This window comes from Rattus rattus, chromosome 1 (assembly GCF_011064425.1).
Source record: "Rattus rattus isolate New Zealand chromosome 1, Rrattus_CSIRO_v1, whole genome shotgun sequence".
NCBI lineage: Eukaryota > Metazoa > Chordata > Mammalia > Rodentia > Muridae > Rattus > Rattus rattus.
Window position 1 is genome coordinate 147369206 of NC_046154.1, and position 20713 is coordinate 147389918.

A 20713-nucleotide genomic window follows, 5' to 3' on the forward strand; every position below is an offset into this window, starting at 1 on the left:
AAAACAGAGGAACTTATGGGTTTGGCCCTTAGAATGGTGCAATAAGGCCCCAAGATATCAGGCAGTATGTCAGACCTAAGTCACCTGTACCAGCCATACCATGGAATGATGCCCAGTGAACAGAACCAAGTCAGCGTGGGCAGAAGTCTGTGGAACCAGGATCCGTAATGACTCTTCCCTCCTTCATGATTGCTTCCCTCCAGGATTGGGTTCTACAGATGAAAGATGGGTTACCACAGCCAGATTTGATTTTCCTATTGCTAAAATAAAGATAAGATGCCTATATTTCAGGGTACTGGCAGGTTAAGAATGCTCATTAGGGGGTGGGGTGGTAGCTCTTTCCCAGAGCTGGATTCTAGCCCCAGCACCCATATGGTGGCTCACAACCATCAGATCCCAGAGGATCTAATGCCTTCTTCTGCCTTCTAAGCACACTGCACACATGTGGTGCACAGACATACATGTGGGCAAAACATCTATAGATACAAAATAACCAAAACAATAATAAGAACATCTTTGTAAAGGACACTCATTAGGGCTGGGGCTATGTAGAGGTCCTGGGTCTCTAGCCTCACCCTCTAAAATATAAAACAAACGTATATGAGCATAACTAGCCCTGAGGTCTAAACCCCCAAACACTCGAGTTGAGGCTGAAATTCTCTAGAACCTGAATTGTATTCAATTGTTCCGAATTAGAGGGGGCGGGAAAATTATTCTAATTCACTGAGCATTCTGTATGCGTTGGAGAGAGTTTGCTGTGTAGAAACAGCTCAAGTCTCTTAGATGACAGGATGAAGGTTCCAGACACCGGGTGTGGAATTTAAAGCATGCTGCTTTGGTCAAAGAACAGCAGCGGAAATGTCACCTAGTACATGTTAATAAAAGCCTCAGGAAGGCAGTGGTCACCCCGTGTAGTAACCCAGAGCACAGTTGCTTTTTTCTGAAGGCCCATACAGTTTCCATAAAGTGTAGCCTCTAGCGTGTTAGTGCTGAAAATGCCACTGTCGGGGGATTATATGAAATGAGCTGTACTTTTCTTCTTTTTAATTACACTGACTTATTTATACACGTTAGGCGTAATGCAGAGGTCAGAGGGCAGCTTGCTGGAGTCATTTCTCTCCTTCCTCAACGTGGGTCCCCGAGATCAAACTCAAGGTTGCCAGGTTTGGCAGCAAGCACTTTTACCAACTGAGCCGTCTCACTAGCCCATAGGCCATCCTTAAAGGACACCTTCTGTGGGTAATGGGGGCTTTCATAGGTGTTAGAAGTTCTGCTTCTCTGCAAACTTAGACTTATGTTTGAAAAAAGACCACCCAAACTTAGCATCCCATAAAGGCTGTGCCTCAGCTTTTCCAGGTTCAAGGATGGATCCCAGGGTCTCGAGCACGCTAGGAAGCATGCAGCCTACCGGCACCGAGCATTCTCAATCACTCAAACATGGGAGGAGTACCGCAAACCCCTCACAGGTCTACTACATATCTACAACAACCAACTTCTCTGTTCATACGTAGACTCTTCCTTCACTCAGAAGACACAAGTGAGGTCCAGTCAAGCTGTAAGGTATATCAGTGCCATCCAGACTTGGCGGTGCACACCGTTAATACTAGCAATGGCGAGGCAGCGCAAAAGAAGGTAGATCTCTGTGAGTTCCAGGACAGCCATGGTTACAAAGTGAGACCTGATCTCAAACGAGTTCAGCAAGCTTACTAAGTTTCTGCTGTTCCGAGGCTAACACAATGGTTCCCAAGCACCCGAGGAGGGAGGCTTGGGTCATGGTAGCGAAATACAGTAAGATAAGAAAGAATTGGAGTGAGCTTTGCAGGGGAGCAGAGTTTTGAAATGAGCCTGAACACGGGTGTGAGTAAGGTCCTAAATGCAAGGACTGTTAAATCCACCTTTTGAGAGTGATTCGCTCTGTAAGATGCTGCCAGGAAGGTGATACTAGAGGGTGGGGCTGGAAGTACTAGGGTAGGAGTCATCATACCAGGAGGGGAATGCTAAGAGCAGGTAATAATAATAATAATAGTAGTAGTAGTAATAATAATAATCTTAGAGAAGATACACCAGCAAGCTAAGAGATGAGGACCATGGCAGTTAACTTTCTCAGATGACCCTGTCTTGGGGATGGGGGAGGGGACCTGTTGCTCTCACAAAGGAAAAAGCAGAGACCCAGTCAAGTTTCAAACAGAACTCCACAGAGCTCAGGAGATTCCCTGCAAACTACCATTAGGAAAAGAAGACCAGGAATAAAGAGAACAGAGCACTGGGTCCGGGTTTAAGAACGATCAGTGTTTACTAAGTACTTGGCCTCTGGATCGCCTGACTTTCCAAAGCCCACATCTTCCTCATCCATTCCATCCTGCCACAGACAGCTACTGTACTGAGCTCCAGGCGCCAGAATCGCATGCCTGGAAACCCTGACTCCCTTCCCGCCCCCTCCCCTCCCAGCTGGCCAGCTGCGACGCAGTTTGTTTGCCGAGGTTTGCATACTCCTATTGGGTTGCCTTTTTTTTCCAGTCAGTTCAGCAGTGTCCCGAAATTCACCCCCAGTGGAACTTGTGCCTCTGCTCCTCCTCTTCTTGGAACTGCCTTTTGTTTGTCTGGCAGAGCCGGGTCTATGGGGGTGTGTGATGATAATAATACGCCGGGCTTATATAACTGTGTCTTGCAAGCACTTCGCAGACAGTCCCTAATGAATCTTGGAGCTGGTGTCAGGCCGGGCAGCTTTATCTGCGAGTTGGAAATCCGAGGCCCAGAGGCCAGGAGAGAGGGCAGCTGGGATCAGAGGCCAGGCCTCCCTGGCTCCTGGAGCCTCTCAGAGGTCAGAGCGATAAGGAACAATGACTCTCCCATTGTGGAGGCCGAAGGAAGTCCCGCTGCCACCTAGTCTCTGCTCCTCTGCCCCTTCTGTGCTCCCCGAGCCTTTTCTCTGGAGAAGACTTCCAAGGCGTCTTTTGTAAGTATGATAGTCTACTTTTGCTAGAAAGAAGGCAGGTTTCCCTCCCTGCCTCTTGTGCACTTTGTGTTTTTATGATCCTACCCCTACTTGAGATGCTTAGATGATGGAAAACCAGTCTCTGGCCAAAGTTCTCCACCCTCCCAGTTTGGTCTCCCTTTAGGATACTAGAAGAGAAAAAAGGTTTCAGATGATAATTCACTTGACAAAATAACGCTCGGAGGAGGTGCTTAGACTGACTGGTCTCAGTGCGTTCTAGTCTAGCTTCGCCTGGCTCCCTGCAGGCTGGCTTGCAGCCCTCTCAGGAAAGAGCCTGGTTACTCACTTGGTTTGCTGGGCAATGCAGAAATTGTAACTGTCTTCCTCTTCAGTGTCTCTGTCTTGGCTACTCACAATCTCAGGTAAATATAATTGCTGGATGTTTCCTTTTACACTATGAAATAAATTCCAACTTCCATGGGAGGCTTGAAACTTTCGCCGGCTTCTGTAAGCTGTGACAAACAGGGTGGCTTCAGTGGGCATGTTCACTTTCATTAGTTTATTTTCACTGTAGGACCAAAGGGTTTAATATTAAAGAGGCATGGACAAAAGCTACTTAAGTGCTGGCAAAGCCCAGAGCCAAATTATTAAGCTTGCTCTCCATAAAGAATGCAGCGTTTGTGAAAGATTCAGCTTGGGGGTGCGGTGTGTGGCTTTTAGATGTCACCTCTCTACAGGTCAATGGAGCAACAGAAGCAGGATGCAATCTCTGAACAGGTAGAACTACTGCGGTTAATTGAAAGCCACAGAAATGAAGTTCTGTTGGAGGTAACAGTATAAATTGCATTTGTAAAACCATGACTGTATCCTGAGAAATGGAAAATTATTATGGCTCGATACTGTTTTGAGAAAGAAAACTTAGAAATATACAGGGATGCCTGAGGTGGAATGCTCTAAGCACTGCGATTAGTCCACTGATTACATTAGTGAGTGATCAATTAGTTTGCTATATTAGACAGACTTGTGTCCTGTATGACAGAGTTTGTGTGTGTGTGTGTGTGTGTGTGTGTGTGTGTGTGTGCGTGCCTATCTAGATATCCACCCCCTCTGTTTTACATGCAAAATGGACCAAATGGAGAAATTTTTTATCAAGTTTTAAAGGTTTTCTTTAAGTCAGATGTGGTGGCCCAAGACCAGCCCTGTTATCTCAACCTTAGCCTCAGTGACAGCAGAGGGGACACAGACAGATAAGATCCAGATCGGAGTTTGTGTCACTGTCACCTGAGAACCAGCAGCAAGATTGAGCATTTCTCTATGAAATGAGTCAAAGCTCCACATCTCCAGGAGAATAGTGTTGGAAAAACAGGAAGGAAGTAAAAGAGCAAAGTAACAGGAAGTAATGTAGTATAGAAAAGTATCCAGCACAGGAAGTAATGTCACAGAGAAAAGTGTCCAGCACAGGAAGTAATGTAGTATAGAAAAGTATCCAGCACAGGAAGTAATGTAGTATAGAAAAGTATCCAGCACAGGAAGTAATATAGTTTAGAAAAGTATCCAGCACAGGAAGTAATGTAACAGAGAAAAGTATCCAGTACAGGAAGTAATGTAACAGAGAAAAGTATCCAGCACAGGAAGTAATGTAGTATAGAAAAGTACCCAGCACAGGAAGTAATGTAACAGAGAAAAGTATCCAGCACAGGAAGTAATGTAACAGAGAAAAGTATCCAGCACAGGAAGTAATGTAGTATAGAAAAGTACCCAGCACAGGAAGTAATGTAGTATAGAAAAGTATCCAGCACAGGAAGTAATGTAGTATAGAAAAGTATCCAGCACAGGAAGTAATGTAGTATAGAAAAGTATCCAGCACAGGAAGTAATGTAATATGGAAAAGTATCCAGCACACAGTCTGAACCCAGCATTATTTTAGTACATATGAGACTTTCCCATTTCTCTTGCTTTCATCTTTTTTAAGATTTTATTTATATGTGTGCCTCCCACGGGTTTGTGGGTGCCCATGGAGTACAAAAGAGGTGTTGACCTCCTGGAGCTAGAGTTGCAAGTGATTATGAACCACCTAATGTGGATGCTGGGATTTGAACTTGGGTCCTTTGGAAGAGCGAGCAGTATGTGCTTCTGCCTAAGTGTTGAGCCATCTCTCTAGCCCCTGTTTTGGCCTTCACTAGTGAGCATCTACTGTGGATAGATGGCATGCTGTGTTAAGCAGTAGCAATACTCAGGTGGGTAAAATGTCTTTGAAGAGTTGTTCTGAGGAACAGACCAAAACAACAGATAGTTCTGTAATAGTTAGCTTTTATACCTGAAAAAGAAGCGGGTTCAGGATTGAAAGAAGGGGCCCAACTCAGAGTGTTACTTCTGCCTCAGGAAGCCAGGAACTTTTCACAAGGTGATGGTGATGGGCTGGGTTTCAAAGAATAAGCAGCTGACAGGAAGAGCTTTCCAGAAGGGAAAAGCACTGCTGAACAGGACAGGAGGATAGACAAGTCTATGAAAAGGGGCTAGGAATTGAATCCAAGAGAGTTACATCAGTACAATGGTGAAACCCGTTAATTTTGGTGAGATGCTCACCCACAGCCCAGCTTCTCATCCACAGTTTATAGTTCCACCAGAGTGTGTTATTGGGATTTTCATTTATTTTTATTTTATGTGCACTGGTGTTTTGCCTACATGTATGTCAGTAAAGGTGCCAGATATCCAGATACAGACCGTTGTCAGCTGCTATGTGGGTGCTGGGAATTGAACTTGGGTCTTCTGGAAGAGCAGCCAGTGTTCTTAACTGACTGAGCCACCTCCCCAGCCTCTGATAGTGATAATTCTTCTGTCTGCTGTTTTTTGCAGCAAATGCAAGTCAGTGATGGAAGCATCTGTGGGCCAGAGCCCCTATTCCTCCATGTCCACTATTTTGGGGTCTGCTTTTCACTCAAAAAGAGACAAAAGAATTTTTGTAGAGCTGAGAAATGGAAAGCAGATGTGACTCATATTTCAGAAATATTCTTGCTCATTTGTATTCTCAATACGGGGCATCAATGAAGTCTATGACCCTCTACATGCTAGGCAAGGCCTCAACCCCAGAACTATACTTCGAGTCCTAGAAAGATTTGATCCGTGTCTCCTTGACCATATGAAGTGTGGGCTGTGCAAAAGCAGGAAGTAGAACTCTGCAGACTAGGAGAACTGAGAAGAGACCATTGTGTCCAAATGTGAGATGCTGAAGCCTGGGCTGTGCAGGTGGACAACAGACTAACGTTCTAGACATGTTCAGAAGGTCTCACATTCGTAACGTGGGCCTGGATGAACAGAATGAATGGACAGGAAATTTCTAATGTAGGTTCAGATGCAGGCAACCAAGGAGTTAGCTAGAGGAGGACACAGTGGAGCCAAAGGAGGTGCGAGCAGAGAAGAATAGAGTCCGCTGACATTGGCAGTGTCGGTAGTAAGGAATTGTATCACTGAATAAAGACAAAAAGGTGTGCGTATGTATATGTTTTAAGATGTGTATTTACATGTGTAAGTGCGTGTATTTAAGTGTGTGTAAGTGAGGAGTATGTGAATAAGTATTGTGTAAGTGTATGGTGTGTGTGTGTGTGTGTGTGTGTGTGTGTGTGTGTGTGTGTGTGTGTGCGTGCGCGCGCGCGCGCGCTAGATTACAGCCTGGGTTCTTTGTCATTCTTAGGCCCTGACTGCATCTACCTTGTTTTGTTTTGTTTTTGAGACGAGGTCTCTCACTGGGACCTGAGACTCACCAGTTAGGCTAAGCTGGCTAGCCAATCAGCTCCTGGGATCCTCCCAGCACTGGTATTCCAAACTCACACTCCTGCCATGCTTTATTCTGAAACCTGGGGCAGGGGTCGGGGGGGGGGGGTCGGGGGGGGGTAATCCTAGGTCCTCACGCCCAAATGGCAATGCACTTTCCTGACTGAGCTATTCCCCCTGCCCCACCTCAAGAACAGCTTTTTCCGAGTGTAAAACTGACAGATTTTCCTCTCTGTAATTTTGAAATGTAAAGACTAAGCCATCTTATGTCTTAACGATCCCAAGACACGTCTGTATCCTGGCTCACTGAACTTACTGCTTGACTCTTGGTCCCTGCTGTCTTCAGTCTTGGGTCCCTGCTGTCTGTCTGGCAGATTGTGATCTCTTTAGCTTCACCAGAGGAAGGCCATGTCTAGGTGACCTTAGTTTAGCCTTACAGTGAGCAATGCTTGCTTTCACCTTGCCATGAGCACTGAGCAGAGTGGAGCGCTTTCTGGAGCATCATATATTCAAAGTTAGTCCTATTTGCCCAACAAAGAGAAGGCCTCCCCCTTAGGCAGTTTGCATTTCACTTTGGGGGAGGCACCCCAAGACCAGAGCTTGTCTTTCCATACCTGACCCTGAAGAGGACTGCAACCCTTTCTTCTAAATTCCACGAGCCAGTTCCTGTCGCTCCTCAGTAGAGTGTGAGAGTACAGAGGAGGGCTGGGCAAACAGAGAAGCCTGCTTAACAGACAGGAAGCTGAGATTTTCCCCAATCTTGGGGGTCTGATTACTTGATAACCTTGGGTTTCTCAAACCCTTTCACTGTTTCTAGGCTCAGCACTTGATCTTCTGTGGCAGAGCGTCTCGGATTTCCTGGATTTCTGAGCTCTTCCCCCCCCAGGTGAACATGGCAAAGTAAATGCCATTGGTTATGAAAGAGACTTAGCCCCAGACATTGTGACTCGGCTTGTGAAGCTGTGTAATGTTTCCTCTCAGGAGGTGAACTGTATCTAAGCTCCTATTTTAAAATGATTTCTACCTCTGACATAAAAATTTTAAAAACCATTTCTTAGATTGAATTTGATTATAAAATCAAATTTCTGATGGGTCATTCCCACCCACCAGTGACTAAAACTTATCTTTGACTTTGAGGAAAGTCGGGGGCTGGGGTTGATGTATCTCAACTTGTCTGGGTTTTGATTTGATGAAAATGTTCCTGCTTTTGCCAAAATGACTTGTCACTGCATGGTGGGAAGACTCAAGTCTAGTGGGAAGACTCAAGACACAGGCTAGACGTGTGGCTGTGGAAGAGACTTGTCTAGTTTGAGTGAAGCTAATCCTTTGACAGCGTGTCGTATGCATATAGGCACATGAGTGTACATGGGTACACAGACATACACAGAATAAAAAAATCTACTTAAAAATTTAAAAAAATGAACAAATGTGAGGCAGGTGATATATACCTTTAATTCCAGTGCTTGGGAGGCTAAGGTAGAAGTATCATGGACTCCAGGTGTTTTCTGGTCTCGTGTCATCGTATCTGAAGCAATCCTCTCATGCCTCACAGGCCAAGACTTCAGAAGTCTTTCTGTCCCACCTATGACCCCATTCTAGGAACAGAACAACAGATTAATGAACACAGGCGCATACATACACACACACACATGCATACCTCATACAACACTTGAGTCTTGGGCCAAGAGATTGCTTACAGAAATTGTCTAATTTGGTAAAGGGAAAGAAACAAATGTCTCAGATCGAGACTACCCACTTTCTGGCCTAGTTTTCCAATAGGCTAAGAATTAATTCTTAATTTTACATCTTTTCAAAAAAATTCATTTGTTTATATTTTATGTGTCTGAGGTTTCTGCCTGTGTAGATTTTCATGAACCATCTGTGAGCAGTGATGACCAAGGCCAAAAGAGAACACTGGATGCCCTGGCACTGTCGTTACAGACAATTTGTGAGTCAGCATGTAGATGCTAGGAATTGAATCCAGGCCCTCTGCAAAAGCAGCCAGTAACCATAACTGCTGAGCCATCTCTGCAGCCACTAATTTTATAGTTTTTAATACAATTAAATTTATGTTTTTAACCAAATATGAACAAACTCTAAGCTAAAGCAAGGATCACCGTGCAGTTCAGAACCTGACCGCCTAAGTTTATGGTGATGATCAGTTACTGGGGTTATCCTGTGACAAGAGGGTAAGATGGAGATACAGGAATATGACCTGTGCTCCATGAACAATCTTCAAAGCTGACAGGAGAGACAAGATGATAACAGTGCTATCTCTGGTTACATGTGCTGATAGCAACAAGTGAAAATGGGGGTTGTCAAGAGGGAATCTGTGCTGGTGCAAGGGATGTGGGCTATGCTAGAGTGTGGAGTAGAGAAAGGAAGACATTTTAGGCCAGGAACAGCAGGCATGAAACCTGGGAGAAGAAAAATGATGTGGTGGTTTGAATGAATAAGTGAATGAATGAATGAATGAATGAATGAATGAATGGCACCAATAGGAACATACTTGAATACTTGGTCTCCAGTTTATACTTGGATGTATAGGCTTATTAGAGGAGGTCTAACATAGCCTTGGGGACAATGTTGAGGTTTCAGAAGCCTTATTTCCTAGTATCTCTCTCTGCCCCCTTCTTGTGGATCAGGATGTGAATTCTTAGCTGTTGCCATTACAATGCCTTTGCTCTGTTGTCATGGACTCCAACTCTCTGAAACCGTAAGCCGAATGAAATGTTTTCTCTAATGACTTGTCTTGATCACGGTGTCTTATCATAGTGTATTAGTTAGGGTCTTATTGCTGTGAACAGACACCATGACCAATGCACGTTTTATAAAGGACACCATTTAATTGGGGCTGGCTTACAGGTTCAGAGGTTCAGTCCATTATCATCAAGGCAGGAGCATGGCAGCATCCAGACAGGTATGGTCCAGGAGGAGCTGAGTTCTACATCTTCACCCGAAGGAAGCCAGGAACAGACTGAGCACCCTCAGGCAGCCAGGAGGGTCTCCAAGCCCACCCCCACGGTGACACACTTCCTCCAACAAGGCCATACCTTCTAATAGTGCCACTCCCTGGGCCAAGCATATGCAAACCAGCACACATAGCAATAGAAAATTACTAAGACAACAACAAGCTGAGGAACTGGTGCCAAGGAGATCTTTAGTCATCTTGGTTCATGTTAACAGACAAAATTATCAAAACTAGGATACAGGTGTCGTGTGTATTAACTCAGCGTGTAGGCACCTAAGAAGAGACAGCAGAAAGAGCTCAAGGCCACCTATAGTTTGCATAGTGAGTGAACTACAGAACGATACCCTCCTGTGGGTCTCCATTTCCTCGGGGGCCATTGGCCACCAGTCTATGGTTCTGTATTTCCACCTCACTGCTGGGGCTTCAGAACACTGCTCAGGTTGAAACACAGAGGTACTAGGCTACGTTCATTTCTCTCCACTGGGGTGCTGGGCTTGTGGGATGCCACCATGCTGCTCAGGGCAGACGAAATGCAGTGTAAGGTACAGTCATTACCTGGGTATCTGTACCTGGTGTTTGGTTCTGAAGATCAGTCTGAATCCTCAAGACTTATATAAAACAGTATGCATGGTATTAAAATGTAATGCATACATATGTTTCTGGACACTTAACATTACTTGTAGATTAATTGTAACAGAAATCTAATGTAGATGCTGTGTAGATAACTGTTATCCTATCTAATTTAATGTATCTGATAATTATCTAGAATCAATGAAAATGGAGACAGTCGATATATGTTGCGCACATTGGAAATTTATTTTTCAAACATTCTGATTCTTGGCTGGTTAAATCTGAGGGTGCAGGCTCTACCAGCTCACTGCATATAAATATCATTGAAATAAAATTAAATATGAATAACTATAAGCCAGCATTCTAACCAATAATATCAGCTCCACTTTTTACAGGTGGTACTTACTAGTTTAATGACTATGGAATAAATTTGGTTTTTGTCAGGAACTCATTAGCAAACTTTAAAAAAATAATTTTATTGTTTATTTTACTTTATGTGTTTGAATGTTTTGCCTGCATCCATGTCTTTGCCACATGCGTGCTGGAGCCCAAAGAAATCAGAAGGGGGCATCAGAGGCCCTGAAATTGGAGTTACAGATGGTTGTGAGCTGCCATATGCGTGCGAGAAATTGAACCTGAGTCATCTGAATAGACAGTCAGTTCTCCAAGCCCCTAAGCCGTCTCTCCATACCAAAACAAATATTTTTAATATATTTCTATTGTATATATAGTGCTGGGTGTGCCCATAGTCCCAGCTGTGAACTGGCAAACCAGGAAAAGGGTCTGCGGCATATACTTCCTGGCGAAGATCTCACAGCCTGGGTACTGTGACAGTCACAGCCTGGGTACTGTGACAGTCAGGTTATCCTATCACCTTTCTCAGTTCTGCAAGTAGACAGGTCTCACTACAGGGTGGGGGCAGGCGTTTGACTCTGCATGTGTGTGGCACAGGCGTAGGTCCAATTTTTTTATTTTCAGCTGCCTGTAATAAATTACTAAGTTGACACTTTAGGCATTAAAAAAAAATCAAGGCCTATATCGATGATAATGCTTTTAAAAATACTTGCACATGTTTTTGCTCAATCAAGAGCGAAGGTATGCAGAAGCCAGGTTTATAGAGTAAAGAAAGTTGAATCTCCCTGGGTTTTTGTGTTGAGTTTGCTCCTCTGCCACTTAGAGCCCAGATTCGAGGCTTTTCCCTGGCTGAGCTTTGCCTTTGACCATGGCGCTCAGGGATGGAGATGTGCAGAAACAGATTAAGCACGCAGTGGCTCTCATCGCACAAGAAGCCAATGAGAAAGCTGAAGAAATAGATGCAAAGGAGAAGAAGAGTTCAACATTGAGAAAGGTTGTCCTGTGCAAACCCAGAGATGGAAGATTCTGGAATACTATGAGAAGAAGGAAAAGCAGATTGAGCAGCTGAAGACAATTCAAACGCCTAACTTGATGTATCAAGCAAGGTTCAAAGTTCTCAGCAAGAGATGACCTCATCACTGATCTGCTAAATGAGGCAAAACAGAGACTTAGCAAAGTGGTAAAAGATACGACCAGGTACCAAGTGTTGCTGGTGGACTGGTCCTCCAGGGCTTGGAGCAGCTGTTGGAGCCTCAAATGGTTGTGCGCTGCATAAAACAAGATTTCCCTTTGGTGAAGGCTAGAGTGTGAAACACAATTCCTAGGTATAAAATCGCCACCAAAAAAGATGATGACGTCCAAATTGACTAACAGGCCTATCTGTCTGAGGAGATAGATGGTGGGGTTGAAATCTATCATGGGGATCAAAAGATAAAGGTTTCCAACACTCTGGAAACCTAATAGCCCATCAGACAATGCCAGAAGTCCACAGAGCCTTGTTTGGTGCAAACGGCTGTACTCCTGGAGAAGCAGGAGTGTGACTTCCTCTTTCTGTTCTAACACTGGTAACCAATGGATACCTCTATCTCTAATGCCCTTGGTTCAGTGTCAACAGAATGGTCTCTTGGTGTGGGCGAGAACTCAGAGACAGCTCGTCTGACATCACAGCTGTGCACTGGTTTGGACCAGGATGGGTGGAATCAGATGTGCTGTGCAACCCTCACCAAGGACCCATCCTTTCCCTGTTCCTGCTCTAGTCTAGAGCGAGTTGTGCATGCTGTCCCCTGCTCTTTGGGACAAAGAGCAAATGCGGGGTGTAAATTCCTCCAGGAACACTAGCTTCACTGTTTCTATTTAGTCTTCCTTGTCTGCAAATGTAATTTAAAATCTATACCACGAATATTCTTTATTTATTAAAACAAAAGGTTTATGTGAGGGAAAAGGTATATGTAAATAAAGTGCAAAAAAAAAATCCACTTTGCAACAAGAATTCATTGTTCAAATTACCCAAGTAATAATAGCTTGTGGGAGAAACTCTTCATGGCCTTTTAAAGGACGTCCTCATGTAACCTTCACATTGGACCTAGGGAGTTCCCACACTTTTAAACCCTTGATCTTCAAAAGGATATGCTGAGGTGGAGGCTAAATAACTCACTCCAGGTCACATAGCCAGTAAGTGCTGCCATCTGGAATCCCACCATCCTCCCACAGAAGTATGGCCAGATCAGTGTCAGAAGACATGTAGGTTATCCCGATGCTATACCATGCTACCCTGACTACAGCCATCATCCTGCATCACAGCAGAGAGTGGATGCTCAATGCTCTGAGGATGGAGCCTGGAACTGCCCATGCTTAACCTGAACCCACAAAGCCAGTCCAGAGCAAGAGGCTATGGAGGTAAATAATCTGCACCCATGGCCTCTGAGCGTCCCTTTGTTTAGATCAACATACAATTGCACTGAGCTGTGGGAAGATAAGAAAGCTTCAAGTGCTACATAAAATCTCTCTTAAACACTTGTTTTCATGAGAAAGAGGAAGACTTTAAAAGCACAGGATGTATTGAATTGTTAAATGGCGTGACATTTTCCTATTCTATCCTATTATTTCCTCGTCTTAAACATTGTTCATACAGACCATGTACATGTTAAAGTGTGAGGAGATGTGTTTCATGGAAGGCATGGAGATTTCTTCTTGGGTGACGTGTCTGCATTTATTGTAGACACATTCCCACCGGTTGTAAGTCCACAATGGAAACAAGCTGAACCTCTTGTCAAGGCTCGATTTGCTGCTCACCAAATAACAGCTTTGGAAAGATTCTATGATTCAGCGCATTTTCCTTTAAAATAAATCCCACAACCTGAAATTAGACGTCCCTCAACTTTTAAGTGTGAGACACACTGTAAGTCTTTAAAAAAGAAACTCTCCTTTATTAGATGCATGAAACCCAAGCAAAGAATAATATGAAATGGTACGAATGGAAGCCGTTCCCTTAAAGAGAGGGCAAGGTGGAACCTTCTAGAATAGGGCTGAATTACCCGGTATGTTTCAGAGAATTAATGTGTGCTTGTCAGAAGATCATACCTAATGATACTCTCCTTTGGAGACTGTGAAAGGGTGATATCTGAGAGATGAGAGAAATTGCTGGCAAAGACACAGTTGACAAAACCTTTGTTCTCCATCACAGGTGCTGAGGGCCAGCCGCCAGCCGCTGGAGAAGGTGAATTTGGCAAATGACATGAAGATTCGTCAAGGCAGAGTCATTGCAGGGAAGCGTCAAAGGTATTCACCAAAGCTTTGTCTTAACGCATTGAACGAGGGACCACTGCGGTACTGTGTGCCACTTTGGCTAGTGGATGGGGAAGCTTAAGAGATGATGAGAACCAAAGTCCATCATCCAACCCATTCCTATGCCCTTCCCCATCTTGGTGAAGAGAGTCAAGACAGGCCTCAAAGGTGGCAGTCATGTCTTGATATCGGCCCTCAGGAATGCCACAAACAGTACATGATAGTAGGACTCTAAATAGGACTCTAAAGAGACACATGACTTAACGTCATATGGTATTCAAAGACTAGGTGGATTTCTGCCTCGCAAGAGTCAGGAAATGAACCAAAGGCCAGCCAGCCACCGCAGCCATCCCAGTATGCTGCCACGTCAGGAGTACACAGATGTCACTCGTCCTGTCCATGGCTCATCTTCACACGTTCTTATTTAGAGGGATAAGATTAGCACCTAGAATGGTGTGGGAGCAGGAAGAACTGTGGAGGCCAGCCAGAGCACTGGTCCCAAAAACACACTGAGGAGCTGGATTTCCAGGAGTCTACACCCCAACGAGTTGTTCCTCAGATGTCCAATTCAAGTCTGGCCCTCGCTTACGCGGTATAAACTGCTGAGTTCTGTTGGTCTCGGATTTCTCTTTAGCTTCCTTCATCCATTCTTTGGTTTTCCTTCAAAGACTTGCATTAGCCAGGTTGTCTTGGAAACAGTCCTCTAATCACTAGAAAGTTCATGAATCTCACACAGGAAGAGAAAACAAAACAAAACCTTCCATTCTGTCTGGATTTCAAGCCTGTCTTCTGAGGGGCATTTTTTATTTATTTTCCCTATACATGACGAGTGAAGGGGGAACGCTGGAAAGGTTCTTGGCACCCAGGGTGACTTGAGTGTCTTGGTATTCAATCTCAGACACTTGCCACCAGTTTCTCTGTCTGGGACATCACTATGACAGTCAGGCTACTCCGCCTGTCAACTGCAAGTGGAATCATAGAAAGTACAGTTGTTGGAAAGGAGCCTTCCGTGTGTCAAAGCTGGGAACAGCTGGGGAAGGTGGCTCACGCCTGCAATCCCGGGATCCAGAAGATGAGGAAACATTGTATCCATAGCACAGGCAGGGCTACCCGGCAACGCCTGGTCTCAAGAAAAGCAGATGCCCCTGCGTGGGGGGGAGGAGGGGGGTCGAACAGAAAAACACATGCTTCCTCCTAAGGCATGTGCTTAGGAGAAAGTTCTCTTCTTCATCTCTTTGTGAACCTCGAAGCCAATATGTCTGTATTTCTCTGAGACCAAGGTTGGATCGGGTATGATGGCACTGCAAATTAACTACAGAGGAGCTGAAAACCTCAGCCTTAAGCATTGCTCTCCGGAGGGACTGCTGAAGCCGGCTATCCAAAGCATCTTAGGTTGGCCCGTATTGCAAAATGGCCACACTTTTGGAATTCTATTGCTTTTTATCTGAGCTGTGACTTCTCATTTCACAGTCTCCTCTCTGATGAGAAATTCTCCCCTTTATGTCTCATACCCTTTTTGGTTTTCAGCAAATTCTTTTTATGAGGAAGTCGATTGTTTTCTTCCTTGCTAGATCAGAGTTGTTTGCTCAACTTTAATGTGCAGGACACACATTTCTCAGCCACCTGCCGGCTCCCTGTAGAGCTGGTTCCAATCTCCTTTTTCTATCTTTGGGCAGAAAAATTCAAACATCGAACTGGCTCTCCCCCCTGAGCCATATCTGCATTCACATACCCGATCCTCCTGGGCATGGAGTTTTGTAGAAAGAAATAGGTCCTGTTAGAGTAGATCTGGAAAACTGGGGATGTTTTACTGACAAATGTGGCCTGTGCCATTTACTTTGCTTCTCTATTCATCCCATCCTTGTAGAATGTCCCTTTGCTTACTGTCGCTGAGCATTAAGAGCTACTTGTTCAGAATAGGGAGGTGCCTCAGCCTGCAGAAGTGTTTGCCTCTGAAGCCCGATGCATGAGTTTGATCCCAAAAACCGTGAAAAGGTGAAAGAGGCCATTCTACAAAGTTGTCCTCACACCTGAAGCATATTCTTGCTCCTCCCACTAATAAGGTTAAATACATGTGTACATACAAACACACACATATGCACACACATGTGGGTGCTTATGCATATGTGTGTGTGGGTGTGCCCCTTCATGCATAGCTAGAACACACTCCTAGGGTGAACCAGGCCTCTGTTCATTCTCCAGCATCACAATGTAACTCTGCTTCTCTAGTTTAGGAGTTCTCGTTACCGCCAAAATACATAACTCAACCAACGGAACCAGGAACTGCTGTAGGCAACTTCAGGTACCTCGAAACTTGCTGTATTAGTTACTTGGCTGGCCATGGTGGTGGCATTCTTGACAGCATCAACCTATGGGAGGGCAGGGACTCGACTCACAGTTTCAGGGCTGCAACGACCAGGTATAGTGGCAACAGGGGCTTGGTCTGTGGCAGCGAGGACTCAGAGAATAACTCACGTCGTGGCAGTTCAGGAAGAATATTTGGGTGACAGTAGAAGCAAATACCATCATCAAGGGTCTGTCCCTAGTGGCTGTATCAACTGTTAGGATGTACGTTCTAAGTGTTTACAAGCCAGACAGCATCAGCAATTTGGACCAAGTGTTCAAACCCAGGGGCCTGGGAAGGACTTTTCACACTTAAAACTCTTCGGCCGGGTTGCTAGAAGACTTAAAAAAAACAATTTTCATTTTTATTTTATGGATGTGGGTATTTGGTATTGAATACAGGCCCTCTGCAAGAGCAGCAACTGCTCTTAAATGCGGAGTCATCCTGAAAAAAAACATTTAAATTTGTTTTTCAAATTGTTTAGTAGTAGCTGTGTGTGTGTTTGTGCTTGTGTGTGTGTGTGTGTGTGTGTGTGTGTGTGTGTGTAAGAGAGAGAGAGAAATAGCCAGAGACAGAAAGAAACAGAGGGTTTTTGTAGTACTACATGGATGTATCTTTCTAGCCCCTAGAAAGCTGGCTCTTGCTCTAAGGACAGATACATTGTGATGTGAAGTCACCAAAGGAACACTGAGAACTGTCTCAGGACACTTGGGAACTTCAGGATTAACATAGAAAGTACTGTTCCCATGTGGGAACAGATAGGTAACTTTCGTTGAGCACAGTTTCCTGATTGTCAGAATAGAAACAATAGAATATTGTCCCTTCTGGGCTCTGCCAAAGCACTGTTGGACAAGGTTGGGTGTACCTAGGCCGGTTAGCTTTTGAAAATGGCTATGTTGTCTGTAAGGAAATGAAGGCCTGTGTAACCCTGTTGGTGGCTCCTTGCTTTTGTTTTGAGCCAGGGTCTCTCATAATGCAGGTATTGAATGCACTATATAGCCTTGCATTTCTGACCTTGTACTTACCCCTCCCAAGTGTTGAGATTTTAAGGCCATTGAGCCCAGTTTTAAAGATTTGAGGATTGAACCCAGGGCTTTGTGCATGTTGGAAAGCATTATATCCACAGTCTTGAAGATACCTAACTGGAATTGAAATGTAAAAATATATTTTGTTCTATTTACTTTGTGAGTGTGGTGTGTGTGTGTGTGTGTGTGTGTGTGTGTGTGTGTGTGTGTGTCTGTCTGTCTGTCTGTCTGTCTGTCTGTCTGTCTGTGTGGTGTATGTGTGCATACACATGTGGGAGTCAGTTCTCTCCTTTTACCGTGTGGAGCTTGGAGAGCAAAATCTGGCTGTGAGGCTTGGCAGCAAGGGCCTTAATCCCACTGAATCATTTTGTCACCAAGGTAGAAATTTTTTTCCAAATTATTTAATATTTCTGTGTGTATGTATGTTTGTGTGTATATATGTTGTGTGAGAGAGAGAGAAAGAGAAAAAGAGAGACTGACAGACATACAGAGACAAGACAGAGACAAGAAACAGAGAGAGAGAGACAGAGCCAGAGGCAGAGAGAGACAGAGGGTATTTACAGATACCACATGGTGCATGGAGGCCAGAGGGTGTTCTTAGCTCCCTTGGAATTTGGATCACAGAGAGTGTCTTAGTTAGGGTTTCCATTGCTGTGAAGAGTCACCAGAACCAGGGCAACTCTGACAATATTTGATTTGGACTGGCTGATAGGTTCAGTCCATTAACAACATGGCGGGAAACATGGCATCATCCAGGCAGACACTGTCAGAGCAGAAGCTGAGAGTTCTGCATCTTGATCTTAGGACCACTAGAAGAAGATCGAATTCCAGGCAGTTAAGAGGAAGGTCTCAAAAGCCATCCCTACAGTGACACGCTTCCTCCAAAAAGGCCACACCTATTCCCAAAGAGGCCACACCTCCTAAACCACCACTGACAGCTTTGAGCCATCGTGTGGATGCTGAGAACCAAACCTATGTCTGTGGAAGGAGCAGTACCCACTTAACCACGGAGTCATTTCCTCTCTTCCAGCCAGGATGCAAATTTTATCCTCATAAACATGCCTCTGTGCTTTGACACTTTAGTCTATTTGATATTTAAAGTCAAATATAATGTTAATTTATATTCAAGTGAGTTTAAAATTGTTCATCAACTGCACTACTAAAACCACATCTTTTCTAGAAGGCTGTATTTAAGGCAGACCCTCAACACTGTTAAGATCTTTGTATCCAGTGAGCATTTAATGCTTTTTCCAAATTCATGGCGATCCACACAGTGGGCTCTTGTCTTATGAGGACTCTTTCTCTGAGCAACTGAGTGCTACTATTAAAGTGTGTATTAATTGTTGGCATAATAGCTGACTACTGTGAAAAGCTTTAAAAGAAAACAAATATTGCACAAACCTCGAATGCATCAGCCTTTTCTGGGTGTGTGCACATTTAGTAAATAATAGAAAATTGGCGCTGTGTGGCTGCTTTTTAGTTTGATGTTTTTGTTTTTAGTTGTTACCATGCTGGGGATTGAATTCTGCCCAGGCACTCTACCTTCCTGCATGCAACAATTCTGCATGGTCGTGTTCAGTATCTCCTAGAACTGCACACATGAAAGATGGGGCATTTTATTCTGATTGGCCTTCTCTTTCTAACAAACACCTTAGAATTCCCTTCTTAGTACTTCCTGACTTGTGCATAATGCTCTCTTACATGGGCTAGGATACGTAAGTGGCTTTTGCTTTTTCCCTACAAGAAACAACATGGCAGATGCACAGTGGGTAGGAAGTCTGTGTGACTGTATTCCAATGCTGTTTTTTATTTAAACACATTTTATTCATTGTCCTTTCACCTTTTTGAGGCTAAAAGACTTTGTCATGTGTCTCCAATAAAAGCCTATGCAGTGAACAAGGGCCAGTAAGGGAAAGTCACACATCCTTGTACATAGTTAAACAGGTCCCTTTAGATAGCACGTTATCAAGTCTAGTGAGTTTGTGAGGTTTACTCGGTTTTGTTTGTGGTGCTGAGGATGCAACTTGAAGGCAGATCTCTCTACTCTGGATTCCACTTCCAGTCTGGTGAGTTTGCGTTCAAAGAATATAGCAGATACCAATGGGATGAGAGACACAGGTTCGTCAGCTTGTACCATCTCTTGATGGCACAACCTCTATTCTCATTCAGTCATGGCCTGTCCCAGCACTAAACAAGGCAACCTCTCGGCAGCTCTGGCTGCCAATAGAACAATGTTGTGTTGTACAGGAGGAAAAAGCCAACTCCAGGGACCTCGATGGTCAAGGAAAGCCTCTCTCTCTGCCCTCGACATAATGATACATTCAGATGGAAGTTAGCAGGAAGCAAGCTACTTCCCTGTTGAGAGAATGTAGTCCAATTATGTTAAGGGTTGGGACTGTGAGACATTCACAAGTGACCATCAAGGAAAAAAGAATGGGATGATGTCATTCTTCAGCCAGGACAATCACTGAAACGAAATCAGGTCACACAACAATGGTCTTATTCTGTGCTTGGAGCCAAAAGTTGAACAGATTCCTGTGCTGTGGTATTTCTCAGAAAGGATCTCAGAGCTGCTATTCACGTGATCCTGTCACCCCCTCAACCCTGGAGGCATGCAAAAAAGCAGAATCTTCTCCTCCAGTGCAGAGACAACCTACACTGATCAGTTGTTTAAGTCCTCTGTGTCCCAATTCAATATAAAAGTGTCTTGATTCTTTCTTACAACACATATTCTATTTAAAAACAAACAAACAATATAGTAGTACAGCTTGGTACCTGATCTGATGTGTTCAATCAGTATTCCAAGTCAAGAAGGAATTTATTCCTCTGTGTACCTTTCAGGAAGTTACTTTCTCAAAGGGAGCCCTGCCCTATGCCCTGAACCATTTGATTTGTGTTGGCTGATCCTGTGTTTCTAGTTCCAGCGACAAGTATGCTGAATGTCTTCTCTCTGAATCCTATATTTCTTCTCTTAGGAATGGTCCAATTTGACCTCTTTTATCTGCTTAAATTTCACAAGAGTGCGTGAGGATTACAAGAGAAGGGTACACTTTCGAAGAAGCTGTCCTCAGAATAATCAGACAGAAAGGTCAAATCTGCTGTCACTGCTTTAATAGAGCTTCAAAGATATTTGCCATTGGCCAAGCCTTTTTCTCCAGGGTTTTACTAAGAAACTGAAAGACCGTTGCAGGCTCTTTACAGAAACATCTGTAGCTTGCAGACTTGTAGGAAATGCTCATTTTCGGTAAACCAGTTGTCTTCAAGGACGGGCATGCATCCAGAGTCCATGTATTTCTCTTAGACTATGTGACAATGAGAACAAAGGTATTGCCATGGGAATTCTCATGAATCTCGTTATTCTTGAATCACTAGGAAGTCTGGTCTTCTGTCTAAGGTATGCCACACGTGGGTCTGAAAGCCCTTTTGGCTACTGCTACCAAAATACAAAGGAGAGCGTT

The 20713-nt window shown here is 44.2% G+C and overlaps 1 protein-coding gene and 1 pseudogene across 1 annotated transcript in view; both read left to right on the top strand.

Annotated features, from left to right (window-relative positions):
* The window catches only part of Sulf1 (sulfatase 1), a 161189-nt gene that overhangs the window by 23882 nt on the left and 116594 nt on the right, over positions 1-20713 (top strand). Inside the window, exon 2 of the mRNA XM_032906745.1 lies at positions 13786-13880. The gene's annotated coding sequence lies outside the window, so the exon portion shown is untranslated. The remainder of the gene's footprint in view (positions 1-13785; positions 13881-20713) is intronic.
* LOC116905167 lies at positions 11470-13968 on the top strand (annotated as a pseudogene).